Source organism: Lissotriton helveticus, chromosome 7 (genome assembly GCF_964261635.1).
Source record: "Lissotriton helveticus chromosome 7, aLisHel1.1, whole genome shotgun sequence".
NCBI lineage: Eukaryota > Metazoa > Chordata > Amphibia > Caudata > Salamandridae > Lissotriton > Lissotriton helveticus.
Genome location: NC_136068.1, coordinates 549,351,112 through 549,373,250, shown reverse-complemented (window position 1 = coordinate 549,373,250; position 22,139 = coordinate 549,351,112). Strand labels below are relative to the sequence as shown.

Genomic DNA, 22,139 nt, shown 5'->3' with positions numbered 1-22,139 from the left:
CTATGATCGGAAATGTATACATGTCCTAGATCCGTTCAATGCTGATATGTGATCTCATGTATCATGTAAAAGCAAAGGCCTAATGAGAGAAGGGGGGCAAACGGAATTCTCGTGAAAGAAACCTGCTCTGCTCATAGTACCACAAGCCCATTTGTAGGGTGGCAGTAAGTTGTGCTACCGATGGCAGAGTCACTAACTGTTCTGGCATTGGAAACATTCATTTGGAAGGTCAGACTTTTACCTAACTGGCAAAGGACAGACCACCACATTTATTTAGAGCCTAAAATCACAAGGTTTGGTGTAGATGAAGGTCTGACAGTGCCTAATTTGAAAAAAGAATAAGTGCTGGGCCCAATGTTTTGTTCAGATGCCCTGCAGGAGCTATTGAAGGTTGGGAAGCTGAATACCAGGAGTGGGCAGTCTTAATTCCACCTCATCCCTCTTTAACCTATCACCACGCATGCCTTGTCTCTTTATCTCACGTTTGCAAATTTGTCTTTATCCCTGCTTTCTCCCTTTGACTCTGAGGGGCAGATTTGCAAGCCCCTTGTGCCACTGATGCTTCACTTTTCGTGATGCATCAGTGTTTTTTTACACAAAATTTACAAGATGACGCATCTATGGAGATGCGTAACCTAAAAGGAGATGCGACGGAATGGAGCTGCGCGATACTGGCTGCATTACGTAAGTATTAAGATATGCAAGGTAGGTGTTCCCACTGCATTTCCGACGCAGGCATATTTACAACAATCCCCCGCAGCAAAGCATCTATAAAAGGTATCACGCAAATTTGAAAATGCGCTCACAAGTCTACGCCTCATAAATCCACACGCAGGAAATGATGCAAGTACCACATAGATTGGAAAAAAGTGCAGCAGAGCAGGCAACATAGACCTCCTAATCCTGCAGCTGGGAGTTGCACAAAGAAGACGACAACCACCCCCACAACAAATCCCACAACCTCACCCTCCACCATTGCCACAAAGGTAGCGCAGGAGAAGGGAGCGCACCTACCGTCAAAGGACAACCCTCATTGGAGTCCGGGACAAACAAGTCATTAAAATGTATCACCTTAAGAAAGCGTCTATTTTGACCCTGATGCGGCAGATCACACAACAGCTACAGACTCCAAATGAAAGGGTCAGCAACATCCCACCGCTGACAAAGCTACTGGCCGCTTTACACATGCTGGCCTCTTGATCTTTTCAAACAACAGCAGCACGAGTGGCAGGAGTCTCCCAGGCATCTTTTTCTGCCTTTCTCCCTTCCGTCTTGGATGCCATCATTCAGCTCACACCACACCACATCCATTTCCCAGACACACCCCAGCAGCAGATACACATTAAACAAGGCTTCTATGCCATTGCTGGCTTCCCAGATGTGCTTGGTGCAATGCACTGCATGCATGTTCAGCTTGTACCACCTGCTGCAACTTCACACCTATACCGCAACCAACACCACACACACTCCATCAATGTCCAGGCCTTTGTGGACCATCAGGGACTATACATCATTGTACTTGCCAAATATTCTGGGAGTGTGCATGATTCATATATATTCAGAAACAGCATCATCAATGACAGTTTCCAAAATGGACAATATGGCAATTGGGCTCCTTATAGGTAAGGCATATACTCTGCAAGAATAGCTAGCCCTCTGCCACATTATATGCCTTGTGTCCGAATGATGCAAGAAGTCAGTGTGAAAATGCAAAACCACATATAGACTATAACCATATAACATACAGTGCAAAGCTGAATACATATATAGTAGCATACGCTAAAGTTCCAAGGGACACCAGATAGGAATGTATGCAATTATCTTACATAAAGTTGTGTAGCTCAATAAGTCACACTGTTGACATATGCACACATGGCATCTAACACAAATGAACTATTAAAAGGTGCAATGCATTGCAAGGAATGCATGGAAATAGCAAACCATCCAAATAGAATGTGCATGTGCATGTATGTGTCTATAAGTGTACATATCAATTACACATATGATGCATGTATTGGTGCACCATGTGACAAAGGTACCTGTTCAGGGGGATGTCAAGCCAAATGAGTGATAATGCAGGGCCAAATACATCCAACCATAACATCAACAAAATGTGTAGGACCACTATGCCATGCAACTCACTCTCTTTTGCACAGAATAAACTTTTGTCGTACAAACATATTGAAATGTGCCCAGATGTGCAATGCACAATGTTGGAAATTGTGCAGCCAATGAAAACATTATGGGGCAGGTTTATAAGGAAGTACCACAGCGCTGCAACGCAAGCCCTTTGGCTGTGCCACGCTGCAGCACCTCCAAAGCACAGGAATGCGACATATTTACAATGATATGTCGCATTCCTGTGCTCTCCCCTGCACTGTCGCAAAAATAGCTGCCAATAGCCGGCGCAGGCACCCTTGCATCATGATGCAAGGATGCCTGCATCATGGGGAGATTGTTTTTGTGCAGGAAGGGGCACCTTCCTGCACAAAAACAATCACTATAGTCATTTTCCTCTTCCAACGCGTGCTGTAGAATGCAGCACACATTGAAGCAGAAAAAAAAGAGGAGAAATGAAATTATTTTCGTCATTGAGCCGTGCTACGCCACCCCTAGGGTGATGTAGCATTCAGATGCATTTCCAGACTTACCATTCCCCGTAAATCTGGAAATGTGTCTTGTTCCATGGGTGTTGCGTACGAACACCCACAGCAACACCCATGTAAGTACCTTTAACGGAAAATGCTGCGTGTGAAGGGGCTGTATTAACAAGGACAGGAAAAGCCACGCAGGGTGTCTTTTCCTGTCCTTGTAAATATGGGGCAGTGTAAAGTGCTGCCCGTGCATCACAAAAATTTACGTAATGTCAGTGCAAGGGGCACGAAAATCTGACCACCAACTTTAAACACAACATGTAATTGGCACCAACATAATTCACTATTACAATCTTCACAAATATGACGTACAACAAATGCCATGTATACTGATATCACGTAAAAAAGTAACACATTTTACTTACTTTCCACTTACAGCTGATCAAGGATATGGCCTACAGAAGTGGTTGATGATACCATTTGGAAATCCACAGACTGATCTGCAAAAGGCATACAATCTGCCCATTGCAGAACTAGAAAAATCCTAGAAAGAAGCATTGCAATGCTCAAGTCCAGGTTCCGCTGCCTAGATTTATCAGGTGGAAGGCTACTCTGTTCTCCAGAAACTGTGTGCAAGATGATAATGGCATGTGCCATACTCCATAACATATGTGTCAAAACAAATGTGCCCTGGGTTAAAGTGGAACAGTCCCCTGAACAAGTGGATGATGGTGATGATGAAGCTGAAGACGAAGGACGAGACATATGCCACACTGCAGCAGGGAAAAGACATTGCACACAATTGTCACACAATTCTTCACATGATGTAGCAAATCTAATTTTGTAACCATATGCACTAATATCACAATAAAAAGTTACGTAGGAGCATCAACTTTGTGTCCATTTGCTTCCCAGGTCATAAGTTTCAAATACATATGTGCGGATTAATATGAAACTGCTGCTGCATGTCAGTGCAAGCACTTTGACTGTGACAAGTTGTGGCACTTTTGGAGCACAGGAATGCTACATTATCACAATAATATGTTGCATTGTTGTGTACTACCCTGCAACTGTGCACAAACAGCTGACATGCGGTGGTTCTGGCACCCTTGTACCATGATCTAAGGATGTCTGTGTGGTGTGGATGACATGCATAGCTGCAGAAAGTGGTACTGCCCATCACTCATTAAAACACAGGAGAAAAATTAAAAGTCCCTTGTGCCACTGATGTGTCATGTTTTGACATGTGAAACGTGGTGCAGCAGTGCCACAAGGGGCCTGAAAATAAGTTACATGGTTCCTTGCTGTGACATGGTAACAAATATACTGCAGGTAGTGCCAATGATGCATGATGCAATGTTTTCCACCTGCTGCGCAAGTGCATTTTAAAAGTACCACTAACAAACTAATCAATTTTCTCAATAATATGTACACGATTCCCATGATGTACGTGAATGCTGGTAACAGAAAACAACACAACTCATCATTAAATCATGCAACATGTTGAGAAGGAATACACACATGTACTTTACGTGACACATCCCTTCACATATATCCATCTATTCACTGCTAAATCTGGGGTGAGTCACTCAGACCACTGAAACGTGTTGCATCCAACCGTAAAGTGTTGCAAAGTCACAAGCGTAGAGCATCTTCAAATCTACCTTGACTCATTCAGACCCCCTGAAATGTGTCGCATCTGACTGTAAAGTGTTACAAAGTCCCAAGCATAAAGCATCTTCAAATTGGCGTTGACTCACTCAGAACCCCTGAGTTGTGTTGCATCAGACCGTAAAGTGTTGCAAAGTCAAAAGCGTAAAGCATACTCAAATCTGCAATGACTTACTCAGACCCTTTGAAACGCGTCGCATCCAACCGTAAAGTGTCACAAAGTCACAAGCGTAAAGCATCTGCAAATTGGCCTTGACTCACTCAGACCCCCTGAAATGTGTCGCATCCGACCGTAAAGTGTCGAAAATAATCAAAAACGGGTAGCATCTGAATAAAGCGCAATACAAAGTTACAACCGTCCCGCTTTGTATTGATAAATGCATGTTAGAGCATGATGCCAAACGCAACAAACAGGAAACACACGCAAAACAGAGAAACGTTATGTATGCAAATGTGAAATGAAATGGCAGTTGCGTCAAAAATACGACGCATCTTCTGAAATATGACGCAAAATGTCAAAACGTGTCACATTTGCTTTCACTTTCTCTAGGAGTGTGCTTGGTGGAGGTGGCTGGTGTGGATTGCTGAGATTGAGATTGGATTTTGGAATGTGTTTTGTCAGTCCTGTGTGTTGTTTTTACATTTGTTGATCTGTCTTTTGTCACTTGTAAGTCTTGTGTGTGGTATAAATAGTTGTATTTTGGAGTGTGTGTTTAATAGGGGTATTAAGGTGTAGGATTATTATACGGGTGGGGTAAATTCATTTTTCTGTATTTTATCTTTCAATAAGTTTCCTTTCTAACTATTTTAAGTTTCATTTACTCTAACTACAACTCATAGGTGAGCATGTCCAGTATGTCCAAGAACCTGTCCAACAGGCAGGGTGGTGGCCTCATCTGGCAAATGTATAATTTCCTCCCACGAATGATCAGCATGGGCCGGGTGAGCAAGGAATACCCAGCACCTGAACGCAAGCAGAGGTGGGGCAGGGTTCAGCACAAGCTTGCAAGGATATTTGATGTGCAACGCACACCCCACCAAATCAAACACTGCTAGCAGGATGTGATTATCCGCGAGGGAGACTTGCTGGACAATCTTAGCCTGGAGGTTGGAGGGCCAACTGGTAAGTAAATTTGTAATATGATTCATATTAGTTTTATAAGAGGTGCACAGCAATGCCAAACATTGCAATGTCCATATTTTAAGATAGATTCAGTGGTGTTGCAATGGTGTCAGAGAAAATACATCTGACCTCAAGGAACTAATTGCAGGTTGTGTGGTCACAGACACATATGTTGCAACCAATATATCTGATGTTGACTTTTCAATGGTATATTTGCACACACACAAGCACCAGTTCCAAAGGTGGAAATATTTCTGTGATGCTATAAACTATAGGGCCGATATACATAACCTACAGCTGCGCGGTGCATCAAGTCATTTTTCTGCGCAAAACAGCATTAGTTTCGAAGCACAGGGATGCAACATACTTACAACAATATGTTGCATCTGTGTGCTTACCCTTGCACTGGCACACAAACTGCTGCCATGTGCCGGCACAGGCAACCTTGAACCAAGGTGCAAGGCTGCCTGTGTGTGGGGAGATTGTTTTTGTGCAGGAAGGGGCACCTTCCTGCACAAAAAAGAAACAATTGAGGTGATTTCCTCTTCCAATGTGTGCTGTAGAATGCAGCACGCATTGAGAGATGAAATAAACAACGGAAATTAATACATTTCTCCTTGTTGCACCCCGCTACCCACCCCTAGGGCGGTGTCGTAATCTGACACATTTCCAGATTTACGCTTTATCGCAAGTCTGGCAATGCATCAGTGGATATGGGTGTTGCGTGAGAACACCCACTGCAACACCCATGGAACATCCTTTCCACACAAACTACTGCGTGTAAAGGTGGCATATTCACAAGAGCATGGAAAGTCACACAGGCTGGATTTTCATGTCCTTGTAAATGTTGAGCAGGACAAGGCACCACCAGTACATCAACAAAACTGAAGTAATAATGGCACAGGGGTCTAGCAAATTGGCCCTGTTGTATTCAAGTGCTCAGAAAGTTACACAGTGTGTTGCAAACAAAGGGCTAGTGGTGCCTCACTGTGGCACTCTCTCGGAAAGTCAAGTCAAGTCAGAGAATTTATATAGCGCACTACATACCCAGAGGGTCTCAAGGCGCTTAGAAAGGGGAGGAGGATTACTTGTCAAATATCCACGTTTTAAGTTGCTTTCTGAATGCTAGGTGGTTCTGGGTAAGGCGGAGGTAAGCGGGGAGTGAGTTCCATGTTTTAGCAGCCAGGTATGAGAAGGATCTGCCTCCCATGGTGGTCTTGTTGATGCGAGGTACAGTGGCGAGGGCTTGGCTGGAAGAACGTAGTTGGCGGGAGGGGGTGTAGAAGGATAGTCGTGAGTTGAGGCATTCTGGTCCGATGTTATAGAGTGATTTGTGTGCGTGGGTTAGCAGTCGGAAAGAGATCCTCTTATTGACGGGTAGCCAGTGGAGGTCTTTAAGGTGACCAGAGATGTGTTCGTTGCGTGGGATGTCTAATATGATCCTGGCTGAGGCGTTTTGGATTCGTTGGAGTTTCTTTTGGAGTTTGGCGGTAGTGCCTGCGTAGAGGGTGTTTCCGTAGTCCAGACGGCTCGTGACCAGGGCATGGGTGACTGTTTTCCTTGTTTCGGTGGGGATCCAGCGAAATGTTTTTCTGAGCATGCGAAGAATGTTGAAGCAGGAAGAGGATACGGCGTTGACTTGTCTGATCATTGAGAGTGAAGAATCAAGGATGACGCCTAGGTTTCGTGCGTGGTCTGTCGGGATGGGTGCTTTTCCGAGGGCTTCCGGCCACCAGGAGTCGTCCCAAGCAGAGGGGGATGTACCTAAGATGAGGACTTCTGTTTTGTCTGAGTTCAGTTTCAGACGGCTTTGTTTCATCCATTCGGCAACTTCTTTCATTCCTTCGTGTAGGTTAGTTTTGGCGGTGCTGGGGTCATTGGTGAGGGAAAGGATTAGTTGAGTGTCATCCGCGTAAGAGATGATGTTGAGGTTGTGTTGGCGGGCGATGGCCGCGAGGGGGCTCATGTATACGTTGAAGAGGGTGGGGCTGAGTGAGGATCCTTGTGGTACGCCACAAATGACTTCAGTGGCCTCGGACTTGAATGGTGGGAGGCGGACTCTCTGGGTTCTTCCGGTGAGGAACGAAGTGATCCAATCAAGTGCTTTTCCTTGGATTCCGATGTTATTGAGGCGTTGTAAAAGGGTGCTGTGGCAGACTGTGTCGAAAGCTGCAGAGAGGTCGAGGAGGATGAGGGCGACTGTGTCTCCATTGTCCAATAGAGTTCGGATGTCGTCTGTTGCTGCGATGAGGGCGGTCTCAGTGCTGTGTTTTGCTCGGAAACCAGATTGTGAGGAATCGAGGGATTTGTTGGCTTCGAGGAAGGCGGCGAGTTGGTTGTTGACAGCTTTTTCGATGACTTTGGCCGGGAATGGAAGGAGCGAGATGGGGCGGTAATTCTTGAGTTCGGTGGGGTCCGCTGTGGGTTTTTTCAGGAGGGCGGTGAGTTCAGCGTGTTTCCAGACTTCCGGGAAGGTGGCGGTGTTGAAGGAGCAGTTGATGACGTCTCGGAGGTGCGGTGCTATGACGGAGTCTGCTTTGTTGAAGATGTGGTGAGGACATGGGTCTGTGGGGGATCCTGAGTGGATGGAATTCATCAGGCGGATTGTGTCCTCAATGGAGATTGGGTTCCAGTCGTTAAGGATGTTCACGGGGGGAGAATGTTCAGCAAATGGTAGGGTGGGTTGGTTTCCGGGTTGGTTGTCGAAGCTGTTGTGGATGTCTGCAATCTTGTTGTGGAAGAATGAGGCTAGGGAGTCGCAGAGGGCTTGAGAGGGGGTGATGTCGTTGGAGTTGGCTGAGGGATTGGAAAATTCCTTGACGATGTTGAAAAGTTCCTTACTGTTGTGGGCGTTGTTGTCAAGTCGATCCTTGAATGCTGTTTTCTTGGCCTTTCGGATTAGTTGGTGGTGAGTGCGGGTGGCGTTTTTGAAGGCGTCCTTGGTGCTGGTGGTTGGGTCTTTTTTCCAGGCCTTTTCAAGGGAGCGGCAGAGTTTCTTGGACTTCTTAAGATCATCGTTGAACCATGAGGCCTTTTTGCTGCCGGGTTTGCTTTGACTTTTCTTCAGTGGTGCTAAGGTGTCGGCGGTGTTGGATAACCATAGGGTCAGGTTGGTGGCGGCTTCGTTTACGTTAGAAGAGTGGGCTGGGGTGTTAAGAAGGAGCGATGCGGAGATCTGGTCCGTGGTGATTTTGTTCCAGTTTCTTTGCAGAGTTGGTTGGAGGTGGTTGGTGGGTTTTGGCTTGTTGTAGGTGAAGTGAACGCAGCTGTGGTCGGTCCAGAGGAGATCCGTAGTGTGGCTGAAGGAGACATGATTGCTGGAGGTGAAGATGGGGTCGAGTGTGTGACCTGCGATGTGGGTGGGGGAAGTGACCAGTTGTTTAAGTCCGAGGTTGGCGAGGTTGTCCAGGAGGGTGGTGGTGTTGCGGTCGTTGATTTTTTCAAGGTGAAAGTTGAGGTCTCCCAGAAGGATGTAGTCTTTGGAGGGGAGCGCGTGAGGAGTGATGAAGTCCGTGATGTCTTCACTGAATTTTGCGCGGGGTCCTGGTGGTCTGTAGAGGAGGGTGCCTCTGAGTGTGGTCTTGGGGTCAATGTGGATCTGGAAGTGAAGGTGTTCGGAGTTGGCGAGGTTGGCGTCAGAGCTGGTTGAGATGCGGATTGATTTCTTATGGACAATAGCGATTCCTCCTCCTGTGTGGCTGGTACGGTCTTTGCGAGTGATCTTATAGTCTCCAGGGATGGCAATGGTGATGTCCGGTGCGGAGGAAGCATTCATCCATGTTTCCGTTAGGAAGGCGACGTCTGGAGAGATGGTGTCTAGTAGATTCCATAGGTCAATGGCGTGCCTGTGGACCGATCGGGTGTTGAGAAGGATGCACTGTAGGTGGTTGGGGTCGGGAATCTGTGTTGTGGTCGTAGCGGAGATGTTGTTGGTGCCGATGAATTTGCAGGAGTAGCAAGAGAAAGGTCCATGGGTGTGTCCAGGGGCGGCGTTGACGCAGTTGGGGGCGCTACCGGGGTTAAGGGCTAGGAGGGAGGCGGCATCGTAGGTAATGCGGGAGGGCTGGGAGGGACGGGGACCAGGGGGTCTGGCGCTGGGCGCGGTCCAGGCGCGGACGGGCGTAGACGGGCTTACCTTTGGCGCACCTTCGGCGCGGATTGGGCGCGGACGCTGCGCGTGAACGCTGCGCGCGGGAACTACTGTCATATGTGGAGAGTGGAGGGGGAGGGGCGAGGGCGGCTCAGCTGGGAGGCGGGGCGGGCTCCAGGGATCACAACAACAACAAAATGGAGGCGGAGGGGGGAGCACAGCGTCGCGCTAGTCAAAACGCGCACAAACAGTGAAAGCGGCACATATAATTAATTAAATTGCAAAAAGAACAACTCGGCAAGCAGGCACACAGCAGGCAAATGGAATTAGGCAGATTTCAAGGGCAAAAGCAGCACAACGATACCGAGTGTCACGAGGGGACACTGGGGAGCGACCACTCAGCCTGAGGGACAGGAGAGAGTCACGGCGCTCTCAGGTTCTGTAGCGCTGATCTGGTCAGTGGGAGGGCGGCTCAGCTGGGAGGCGGGGCGGGCTCCAGGGATCACAACAACAACAAAATGGAGGCGGAGGGGGGAGCACAGCGTCGCGCTAGTCAAAACGCGCACAAACAGTGAAAGCGGCACATATAATTAATTAAATTGCAAAAAGAACAACTCGGCAAGCAGGCACACAGCAGGCAAATGGAATTAGGCAGATTTCAAGGGCAAAAGCAGCACAACGATACCGAGTGTCACGAGGGGACACTGGGGAGAGACCACTCAGCCTGAGGGACAGGAGAGAGTCACGGCGCTCTCAGGTTCTGTAGCGCTGATCTGGTCAGTGGGAGGGCGGCTCAGCTGGGAGGCGGGGCGGGCTCCAGGGATCACAACAACAACAAAATGGAGGCGGAGGGGGGAGCACAGCGTCGCGCTAGTCAAAACGCGCACAAACAGTGAAAGCGGCACATATAATTAATTAAATTGCAAAAAGAACAACTCGGCAAGCAGGCACACAGCAGGCAAATGGAATTAGGCAGATTTCAAGGGCAAAAGCAGCACAACGATACCGAGTGTCACAAGGGGACACTGGGGAGCGACCACTCAGCCTGAGGGACAGGAGCGAGTCACGGCGCTCTCAGGTTCTGTAGCGCTGATCTGGTCAGTGGGAGGGCGGCTCAGCTGGGAGGCGGGGCGGGCTCCAGGGATCACAACAACAACAAAATGGAGGCGGAGGGGGGAGCACAGTGTGGAAAAGTAAATTTTGCCATGTTCTGTGTCCCTACGTGTCATCCATCATATGTTATGTGTGCATGATTAAATATGCATATGCATTCCCCATGTTCGATTCAAGACGCAATTATAGTTGTGTCCACCTCTAGTATGTCAGTTTCTAGTCCTCGTGAATACTACGAATATCAGGCCTATGTAAAGTTACGTTGCCACGTTTCTCAGTGTGCACGTTATTCTATTATAAAGTCCCCGTTTCTAGGCCTCAAAAGGGCCTGGACACCAGATTCAGCTCCTGTCTCCTGAAGCCTCGCTGAGGAGCGATACAGCCCCCACCTGTATCCTCGACCCTTCACTTACTTCCTGCCACGCCGTGCCCGGTTCAGCCTGGCTCAGCCTCTGAGTCTGCCAAAAGTATGTTATAGTTCCAGTTATCAGTTCAGTCCTCCTTCTCTGCATTCCTAAGCTACTGAATCGCATCAATAGTTTCCGTCATTGTCTAGCCTTTCCGGCTCCACGTTAGAGAAATACTGCATTTAATGGTCATTTAATATTCTTCATCACGTACTACATGTAGAATAATGCATGGTCCAGTCTTAGTGTCTGTTAGCCTTTTCCCCTCCTGACTTCTAGTTTATATCAACATGTTCTCTAAACATCAGATACTAGATACTGTTTAGGTACATGTCGCCCTGACTCTCCAGACTTCAGTCTCTGCTCCTAGCACAGAGTTCATAGCCCCCAGCTTCTCCTAGTGATACGTCATTGCCAGTTTGCGCGCACCACCAGGTTAGAGGTCCCGGCTCATTAGGTAGCCCCCTCCATGGTTTCCGCCCCATTCATGACATATTCTGTTACGTTTGCATCACATGTCTATGTATACGCCCTGTTACACCCAATTACACCTACTTTCACCCTTATCTTTCGCGACTGCTACGCGTCACGCCTCTTGCTCCACCCACTGCTACGCCTATTGCAATGTAATGCTATGTGTTTGCGTTATGTATATATGCTCATGTACTGTTATTAAAAAGATCCTGTCCTTTTCCTTGTCCCGATCCTGACACCAGCAGCGCTGCTGGGCCCTGCCATCCTATTCCTATGCAGGTTGTCCTGTTCCTGTCCTTATCCTGTATTAAACCTGCATAACTCCTACTACCTCGAATTTTGACTCTTATTTATTGAGCTATCTGTTATTCATTCATGCATTCAAAAATAGGGTATTATTTATTTATTTACCACATAATGGCGCCCAAATAGGTACTTGCCCTTTCCCCACGCGTCGGTGAAGCCACGCCGACCCCCTGACCCTCTGCAGTCGTGACGGAACTCTTCTGCGCACCGGCAGATATTTCTGCTTCAAGTATCCCTCAGGCCCACGGAGGAGACGGAGGAGGCGGTCCAGCATCCAAACGAGACGGTGGAGGAACGCGGCGAGTCCCGACCAGAGCCCAAGCCGAGAGTTCAAGGTCCGAGGTATCCGGAGGTCCACCCGTAACTGAAGTCCGAAGTTCGTCGTCCGTCGTCGTAGCAGTCCAGTCCAGTCCGAGGCCTTCCGTTCTTGCTGCCCGGTGAGTACCATTACTGGGGTGGTATCTAGACAGGGTCAATCTAATTGACTCTGGTCCGTGGGTTGGTGGTACACAGACCCACAAACGAAGTGTCCACTTCGGTGGATGCGGGTCCTGACGTGTCTCTTTATGAGACCGGTAAGTTTCGTACTGTTTCAGCAGTGCATCTAGTTCCTGCTCTAGTCAGTTCTGTTCTCGAGAAAATTCATGTATTCTGTGTTCCGTATTCCAGGTAGTATTCTGTTCGAACTGTTATTTTTAAATGTTCTTCATGTATTTTAATGTCGTGGTATGAATGGGGAATAAGTATCGTGTTTATTGTGTATTGTATTGTGTCTAGATTATAGTTCAGTCATGCCGCTCTTTTCGAAATTACGTCAGTTAAAAAACAGAAAGGGTCTGCTGGAAGCAGCAGTTCCAGTTCCGCCTAGGGACAGTCCAGGTCATTTTATGTATCAGAAGCATGGCATAAGCGCCATATTGTATCTAGATTTATGGGTAGAGTATACCAAACAGTTAGAAGAAAAGTATAGATGGCCCGTATCGGGTACATGGGATGCCGAATGCATCATGCGAGTAGAAGAAGCATTATGGAAAAAGAAAGCCAGACAGTCACAGAAAGATGCCATCGAGTTATGGCGCAAAGAAGCTCATAAAAGAACTGAAAAGGAAATCAGAAAGTCAGAATTAAGTAGAGAATCCTTAGAACGAGCACAAGAAAAAGAACTAATCGAGATAGGTGAACAAGTAAAAGCCGAACAGTCAGACAGACAGAGGCATGCCCTTATTAGGGGTATGTATCCTCTCCTTGCCGAGGGCTTGCCAAAAGCGACCCCAGAGGCATCCAGTAATTTCCCGCCACCATTAGTTCCGACCAAGCTACGTCACAAACAGACCGCAGCTGATATTTTTATTTCGTCCTATTTGGACGACACAGTCCCAGAATATGCAAATCCTGTTCGCGCTCCGCCAGTCCCTGTAAATCAGGCACTTCCCGCTCCTCCAGACACCGGAGTACCTGTTACGGTACCCCCGGTCCAGCCCGCCATACAAGTCCAGCCTACATTTCCATTTCCCACTCTGCCAGGACGAAGAGCCTCAGTAGACGACTCTAGTTTAGGGGCCGCAGGGGGAGGTACTCCTCAAACCCCGCCGCCACACAAGCGTTTAACGACAGCCGAATTACATGCACAAGCGTCACAGAATACGCCACAGACAGTTACAGCTCCGCAGCCTATCGCTGCAACACAGCACGTCACACAGCAGATGTACCAGTATGCACAGTCTGAGTATCCAGAGTACCAACAGTATTCATGAAACAGCCTAGAGAGGGAGGTAGGCTTGCCTCTCATCGAGATACCTGTAGATCAAGAAGGTCCCTATGTTCACAGTCAAGTATTAGGGAAAGACAGAAAGTTTTTGATTGATACAGGGGCAAGTAGGACCACAATTAGTCACGCCGAAGTTCCAGGGGCTCCGCTCTCAGGCTCAAGAAATGTTTCCCTTGGATTTTCAGGAAAGCCTATCGTAAATGAGATTTCAAAGCCAGTTACTCTAGAAGTAGGTCCATTGTCCCGCACTACTGATCTGTTACTTACTAAGTCATGTCCAGAAAATCTATTAGGCATTAAAACACTGAAAGAGTTAGGTGCAGTTATATGCTGTTCCCCAGATGGAATACGATTGTTCCTACGTGACTTCAAGGGTCACTATGTATTACGAGATTTTGATTCAAGACTGTCTAATGTTCCGCAGCACTTATGGGCGCAAGGTCCAACTGATGTAGGTTACATGCAAATCACACCCCATCGTGTGACTCTCAAGCCAGGTGTGGTGTTACCACGAATCAGACAGTACAGATTGCCACCTGAGGCTGTAGCAGCCTTATCCAAAATTATTGACGAGCTCATGGCTCAAGGAGTGGTCGTAGAAACTGACTCCAATGTATGTAATTCTCCGATCATTCCAGTCATGAAACGTACTGATCCAAATGCACCCCCAGTATATCGATTAGTGATTGACCTACGAGAACTTAATAAATGTATTATTCCTCAGTACCCAGTCGTTCCAGATATCTCTTCCCTATTGACAGCCATTGATTCCGAAGCCACGTTCTTTACTGTAATCGACCTCAAGAACGCATTTTTCAGTGTCCCTATTCATCCAGACAGCCAGTTCCTTTTCGGATTTTGTTTAAATGGAAGGAGCTATATGTTCACACGCGCTCCTCAAGGTTTCACAGAAAGCCCTAGCATTTACAGTCAAGCACTTAAAAGACAACTAGACAACATTCACATGCCAACTGACACTGCCCTGCTCCAGTATGTCGATGATCTACTGATCACAGCCCGTTCTGAACGTGCTTGCGAGCGAGCATCCCTTACAGTCTTGTATTTCCTAGCCGAGATGGGGCACAAGGTGTCCCCTTCTAAGCTTCAATTCTGTGTCCAGCAAGTGGTCTACTTAGGACACTTACTGTCCAAGAGGGGTAGGCAGTTGACACCAGACCGTATCCAGTTAATAGCGAGTCTTCCTCAGCCCAAGACCCAGAAGGAGGTACGTGCTTTTATTGGCCTTACTTCTTACTGCAGACAATGGATTCCTCAGTATGCATTTCTAGCCAAACCACTGATACAGTTAACGACACAGGAGGCAGCCGTATCGACTGTCCTCCCTTGGACATCTGAACATACACTTAGTTTCAATGAGTTAAAGAAAGCCCTATGCCAAGCTCCAGTTCTAGCAACACCGAACTACAGTAAGCCTTTTACACTTTTCGTCACTGAACGTGAAGGTACAGCATTATCTGTTCTCACACAAGATCAAGCAGGACAATACAAGCCCTGTGCTTATTTTTCGAGCACATTAGATCCTGTAGCCCAGGCTCTGCCTGCGTGCCTCAAGTCAGTTGCAGCCACAGCACTAGCTATCAGACAAAGTGATTCCATAGTCTTAGGACATACCTTGACAGTACAAGTTCCACATTCCGTGGAAGTTCTTTTAAACCGAACACAAACTCAGCACTTGACAATTGCACGTTTAACAGGTTATGAATTGACACTGTTCCAGCCACACATAGAAATCAGACGCTGCAACGTTTTAAATCCCGCTACATTGTTACCATCAGTTACTTCGAATTCTGCCACACATGACTGTGTGGAAGTAGTTAACATTACGACAAAGCCAAGACAAGATCTGACAGATACTCCGTTACCAGACCCCGACCTGACACTTTATGTGGATGGTTCATGTATGAGAACAAGTACAGGAGAACTAGTCGCCGCGTATGCAGTGACTACTGACACTGAAGTTATTGAAACACACCGTATTGATACCCTGTCCGCTCAAGCAGCAGAGCTAGTTGCTCTGACACAAGCCTGCATACACGCCAAGAACTTGAAAGTTAATGTTTACACAGATTCACGTTACGCATTTGGAGTTGTACACGACTTCGGAGTGCTCTGGCAGGAGAGAGGTTTCATGACTTCTCATGGAACCAAGATTCAGCATGGTCTCCTTATTCAAGCTCTGTTAGATGCCATACATTTACCGACATCTATCGCTATCATGAAGTGCAAAGCACATACGAAAGTTACTGACACCATTTCTCAAGGTAACGATCTAGCAGATCGCACAGCCAAGCTCACAGCACAGACTCTAGACATTCCAGTTAACATGACACACACTCCAGGTCCGATTACATGCATGACAGTTAAGGACCCTACACAAGATGTCATAGATATCCAGTTACATGCTACTCCCGAAGAAATCAAGAAATGGTCCGAACAAGGAGGGGTCCAGACAGATCAAGGATGGTTAACAAAGGGTAGAGCCACATGGTTTCTCCCCGACTCTATGGTTCAAGTCATTATTAATACCGCACATAGTCCAGCACATTTAGGAGAAAAAGCTATGTTAGACAGTATCCAGAACATTTGGTTCAACAAGCATTTACGAGCTGCAGCCAAGCAGAAAGTCCGTACCTGTATGATATGTTGTCAGTTTAATCCAGGTAAAAGTGTCCCGGTGGAACAAGGTGGATTCCAGCCCCCTGACCATCCTTTTGAAGTCCTCCAGATGGATTATATTCAGATGGAGCGATGTCGAGGTTTCAAGTATGTCCTTGTAGTTGTATGCGCTTTGTCCAGATGGACAGAAGCATATCCAGTCCCAGATTACACAGCCGCGACCACTGCCAAGCAGTTGGTTCGTGAGTTCTTCCCTCGTTATGGACTCCCTAGAGTCGTATATTCTGATAACGGTCAGCCATTCTCATCTGAACTCATGAAGCATGTTTCCCTTTTGTTAGGGTACCAGTGGAAGTTTCATTGTGTACGCCATCCTGAAGCAGCCGGTCTCGTAGAGAGACATAACCAGACTCTGAAAATCCGTATTGCAAAAGTGTGTAAAGAGAAAGGTGTGGACTGGCTAGTAGCTCTGCCAGTCGCTTTATTTTATATGCGCATGGTCGCACATTCCAGATCAGGTCTGTCCCCGTATGAGGTCGTTTTCGGCCGCCCCCCTAATATGTGGGGTACTCCTAGACCCCGAAGTATTACCGATGTTTCAAGTAATATGCTGACAGATTACCTAGCTTCCTTGATGTCTGCCCTCAACTCATGTCGTTCACAGGTTGCCGCCGCATTTCCAGACAATACCGAGGTGGCACCGCATGAAATCGTTCCAGGATCCATGGTGATGGTCCGCAACTTTGACAGATCAAGTCCGCTGGAGCCCCGCTGGAAGGAGCCCCGACAAGTCCTCCTCACCACCCGTACAGCCGTGAAGTTGGAAGGTCGCAAAGGCTGGGTGCACCTTTCTCATGTAAAACAGTTTAATGGACTGAAACCCGTTTTAAAGAACATTTCCCAGGATTTGAAGGATTGCCAAAATATTGTTCTCAAGGACTGTCCCGCAAAAGACATTGCTACAACCCCTCCCCTGTTAGAGAAAACTCCGCAGCAGGAGTATAAGCTAAAGCTCCGGTCTAGTAAAATAAGTCAGTCAGTTTGATTGTCTAAGTCCTCCCCTAGGTGAAACGGTTAGACTGTTTCTGACATGTATAAAATAGACCCCCATAGTGAGAGAGTTAGTCAAAACTCAATTCGATGTATCGTTTTTCTATGTTTCATATTGTTTCTCAGCATTATGATTTCCTGCACCAGTTATGCATTTTTCTTGTATTTCCCAGTTCTTCATGTAAATAAGTCTGCTAATGCTACAGTAGAGCACACGTTTAGTGATCTGCCTCCTCATGAACTCTCTTACTGCCTCGCTATGCGAAATAACTCATTCATCCGCATGTTACATTACTCACATCAGACCAGCAATGCCACTAATTGTTGGGTGTGTGGTCGACTCCCCCCTTTCCAGATGCCGAAGGGAGTTCTGCCACTTTTTCCTTATCCATTCTCACATAATGGTTCGTGTGGAGCATGGTCCACGTTAACGTCATCCTCAACAGATATGTCTTTTCTTAACAGTACATGTTTTCCAGACAAGCAAGGTCTTCCCCACAGAACAGGGTTAGATCTAGAAAATGAAGTGTATAATTTAGGTAATTATTCTTCGAATTTCATGGTCTTGAATGTTCAGTCTGATACTACTCCAGACTTACCTGCTATTTCAGTACTGCCAGTCAAAGGTGAATTATGTGTCCGAAATTATGGTTCCGTACATGTAGGACATAGTGATTGTACTACTATTGTCAAGTATAGTGACAGTGGGAAATCTATCTTCAAAGCTTCACGTCATTCTTATTTTATTTGTGGTCAAACTGCATATGTTCGTCTGCCCCTCGATTGGGAGGGAACCTGTTACATTGCCTTCCTACTGCCACCTGTTTTCCTAGCCCCATCTGATTATCACAGAAACACACATCTAGTACACGTTAGACATAGAAGGGAGTCCCCAATTGTCGATTATACTGAAACTGCTCTAGAACAGTATACAGATTTCAACAGAGGTTTCTTCTTCTTTATAGGACCTATCCAGAATAGTAAGCTAATCCGTAGATTAACCAGAACCCTTGAAGCAGTAGTCAATGAGACTGCTTCTGCTCTAGGTAATTTAACTGAAGAGCAATCTGCTATGAGATTTGTCGTTTTACAGAATCGTCTCGTCCTTGACGTCATACTGGCCGATAGGGGCGGGGCCTGTAGAGTCATCGGATCTAGTTGCTGCATTTTCATTCCAAATAACGCGCCGTCTGTTTATTCAGCTATAACCAGACTCCATAAAATTGCCCATCTGTTACACCAAGATCCAGGCACCTGGACATGGTCCGGTTGGTTCTGGAATATAATTTCCGCATGGGGATGGAAAATATTGTCCTTCCTAGGTATTGCAGTAGCGATCATATTCAGCTGCTGTCTCTGTATACAATGTGGCCCTGCGATTTGCGGCATTTGTGCTACCTCTTGTATTCCTAGTCCCAAGCCCCGTTCTAAATCCCGTTCCAGGATAATTCGAGACGAACAAATGATACTGTATGAAATGATAGATGGTATCATGAATATTGATGTTTCCTGATGGAAACGTAGTGACAAGGAGGGAATGTGGAAAAGTAAATTTTGCCATGTTCTGTGTCCCTACGTGTCATCCATCATATGTTATGTGTGCATGATTAAATATGCATATGCATTCCCCATGTTCGATTCAAGACGCAATTATAGTTGTGTCCACCTCTAGTATGTCAGTTTCTAGTCCTCGTGAATACTACGAATATCAGGCCTATGTAAAGTTACGTTGCCACGTTTCTCAGTGTGCACGTTATTCTATTATAAAGTCCCCGTTTCTAGGCCTCAAAAGAGCCTGGACACCAGATTCAGCTCCTGTCTCCTGAAGCCTCGCTGAGGAGCGATACAGCCCCCACCTGTATCCTCGACCCTTCACTTACTTCCTGCCACGCCGTGCCCGGTTCAGCCTGGCTCAGCCTCTGAGTCTGCCAAAAGTATGTTATAGTTCCAGTTATCAGTTCAGTCCTCCTTCTCTGCATTCCTAAGCTACTGAATCGCATCAATAGTTTCCGTCATTGTCCAGCCTTTCCGGCTCCACGTTAGAGAAATACTGCATTTAATGGTCATTTAATATTCTTCATCACGTACTACATGTAGAATAATGCATGGTCCAGTCTTAGTGTCTGTTAGCCTTTTCCCCTCCTGACTTCTAGTTTATATCAACATGTTCTCTAAACATCAGATACTAGATACTGTTTAGGTACATGTCGCCCTGACTCTCCAGACTTCAGTCTCTGCTCCTAGCACAGAGTTCATAGCCCCCAGCTTCTCCTAGTGATACGTCATTGCCAGTTTGCGCGCACCACCAGGTTAGAGGTCCCGGCTCATTAGGTAGCCCCCTCCATGGTTTCCGCCCCATTCATGACATATTCTGTTACGTTTGCATCACATGTCTATGTATACGCCCTGTTACACCCAATTACACCTACTTTCACCCTTATCTTTCGCGACTGCTACGCGTCACGCCTCTTGCTCCACCCACTGCTACGCCTATTGCAATGTAATGCTATGTGTTTGCGTTATGTATATATGCTCATGTACTGTTATTAAAAAGATCCTGTCCTTTTCCTTGTCCCGATCCTGACACCAGCAGCGCTGCTGGGCCCTGCCATCCTATTCCTATGCAGGTTGTCCTGTTCCTGTCCTTATCCTGTATTAAACCTGCATAACTCCTACTACCTCGAATTTTGACTCTTATTTATTGAGCTATCTGTTATTCATTCATGCATTCAAAAATAGGGTATTATTTATTTATTTACCACAACAGCGTCGCGCTAGTCAAAACGCGCACAAACAGTGAAAGCGGCACATATAATTGATTAAATTGCAAAAAGAACAACTCGGCAAGCAGGCACACAGCAGGCAAATGGAATTAGGCAGATTTCAAGGGCAAAAGCAGCACAACGATACCGAGTGTCACGAGGGGACACTGGGGAGCGACCACTCAGCCTGAGGGACAGGAGCGAGTCAAATCTGGCCCTTTGCTGTGTAAATCTCATGATATACATAAGTCTTGACGTCTAGGTAAGCATTAGGCATCAATCAACCAACCAACTCATCATTGAAATTATAAGTGTGCTACTCACATGTGAGGGTCTGAATATGCAAGGGAGCATATGCATGCAGTTGAAGAGTCAGGTCTTTACAGTTGCAATGAAGTTGTTCAGGGTGGGGTTTGCACAGGCTGATGATTGTTAGCTCATTGAAAGGGGGTCAGAGTTATGCGCACTTCCACTTGTCATTTGAAAATGCCACTTTTGACGGTGGTGTTGATCATAGTCTTTTAATACTGGAGTGATGACTGCAGCAGCTTTGTGAAAGAGGGGTGGGAAAGGGGTCCGTTTGTGATCATGAGTGGATGCCTATCATGGTAGATGCGTTGTCTTGGATGCTGATTATTGTCAGGGATGAGATGGGGGGGTAGCTGGTGTTTCTTGAAGATTGTGTGGTTTCAGAGACCTGTGTCTGGTCTTTGAACTTGTCTTAGAGGCACATGACATCTGTGTGGAAGTATGAGCAGAGCTTGTTGTAGTGGTCCTGGGAGGGTGAGTTTGTGAGGATCGAGTGTGGGATTGAGTACCTTCTTGTAAGTTTGAGGTGTGGGTGGAATTCAAATATGGTGTTCTTGTAGTAAGATCTGTCTTCAGGGGATTTGCTGTTACTCTGTTTTCAACAAGGCATCTGTATGTGTATCACGATTGATGTGGGTTGGCCTGGAACCATTTTGGCTTCCTATGCTGCTGTGTGTTGGTGTTACATATTGGTGCAAGTTCATGGAGAAGTGTGGCTCACCGATTAGAGCGGCAGACCCTGAGGCAGAGGTCTGGCCTGGGACCAGGGTTCAATTCCCAACGCGGCAGGGTCTTGGGCTCAATGTCAACGGACTCGATAATTCTCGCCTAGGTGCCTACTCTAATCATGGGTCCCACTCTGCAACTCTGGGCAATAGCTTGCTTAATCTCCACAACGGCCCTGAAAACGCTAGGATGCCTGTCCTCACCTTGGAGGTGCCCAGTAAGGGGGTATCTCAAAGGGAAAGCCAGGAAGGGTACCACACGGTATACAGCGCCAAGATACCTTTCAGGTGATAGTGCGCTTTACTAGTATACACACATTTACATTTACATCTACACATTTTGAGATCCATCTGTGGGGTTCATTTTCAGCAAAGTTTGTGTTGTTCATGGTGTTGGTGGCATTTTGGTTTTTGGTTGATTTTAGTTGTTCTATGTTCATCGTCTGTCTGTTCCTTTGTGGAGTGCATTTAGGAATTTTTGTATGTACATATTTTGCTGACGTGGAGGTTTAAGCCATGCTGGTCAGTCCATGGGGGTTATGTGGGCTGGCTGTAGTGGATGTGGTGATGGTCTGCCCTGGCTTGTGGTTGTGGGTGGTGACAAGTTTTCACTGAGGTTGTCAAGCTGTGAGTTGAGATATGTTACAAGTATGTAGTACATGTATGCGACGGCATGTTGTGCAATTATGTTTGCAATGTAAGTGGTGTACAGAGTTCAAGTTCTGGATGGTCTGTAGCCAAGCGTTCCTCACAGGGTTTTCTTTGGGCTGGCCTGGATCTGGAAGTGTAAGGCTAGAAGGAGCGAGGTGGTGTTAGTACGCTGCCTGACTCGACTTGGCTTGTGTGTGAGAGACATTTCTTTGATTGTGCAGCTATTTTAATTTGAATTTAAAAAAATGTACTTGCAGCTATTACCGATTTTCAAATATATAAAAACGAATGTTCATTTCTAAAAACCGACTCTGCTGCTAACAGTGTTTTTTTTCACAATTGGAAAGCTTTTGCTTTCATACTTTGCAGCTATAACTGGCCTTTCTTAACAGGAATCGAGTGCTCACTGTCCTCCATGCACCACGCATCACGGGCAATCAAGGTGGACAAACTAGGTCG

At 46.6% G+C, this 22,139-nt stretch overlaps 1 protein-coding gene across 1 annotated transcript in view; it reads right to left on the bottom strand.

Annotated features, from left to right (window-relative positions):
- LOC144769168 (extracellular calcium-sensing receptor-like) overlaps window positions 1-22,139 on the bottom strand; it is a 313,553-nt gene that overhangs the window by 218,402 nt on the left and 73,012 nt on the right. The window lies entirely within an intron of this gene.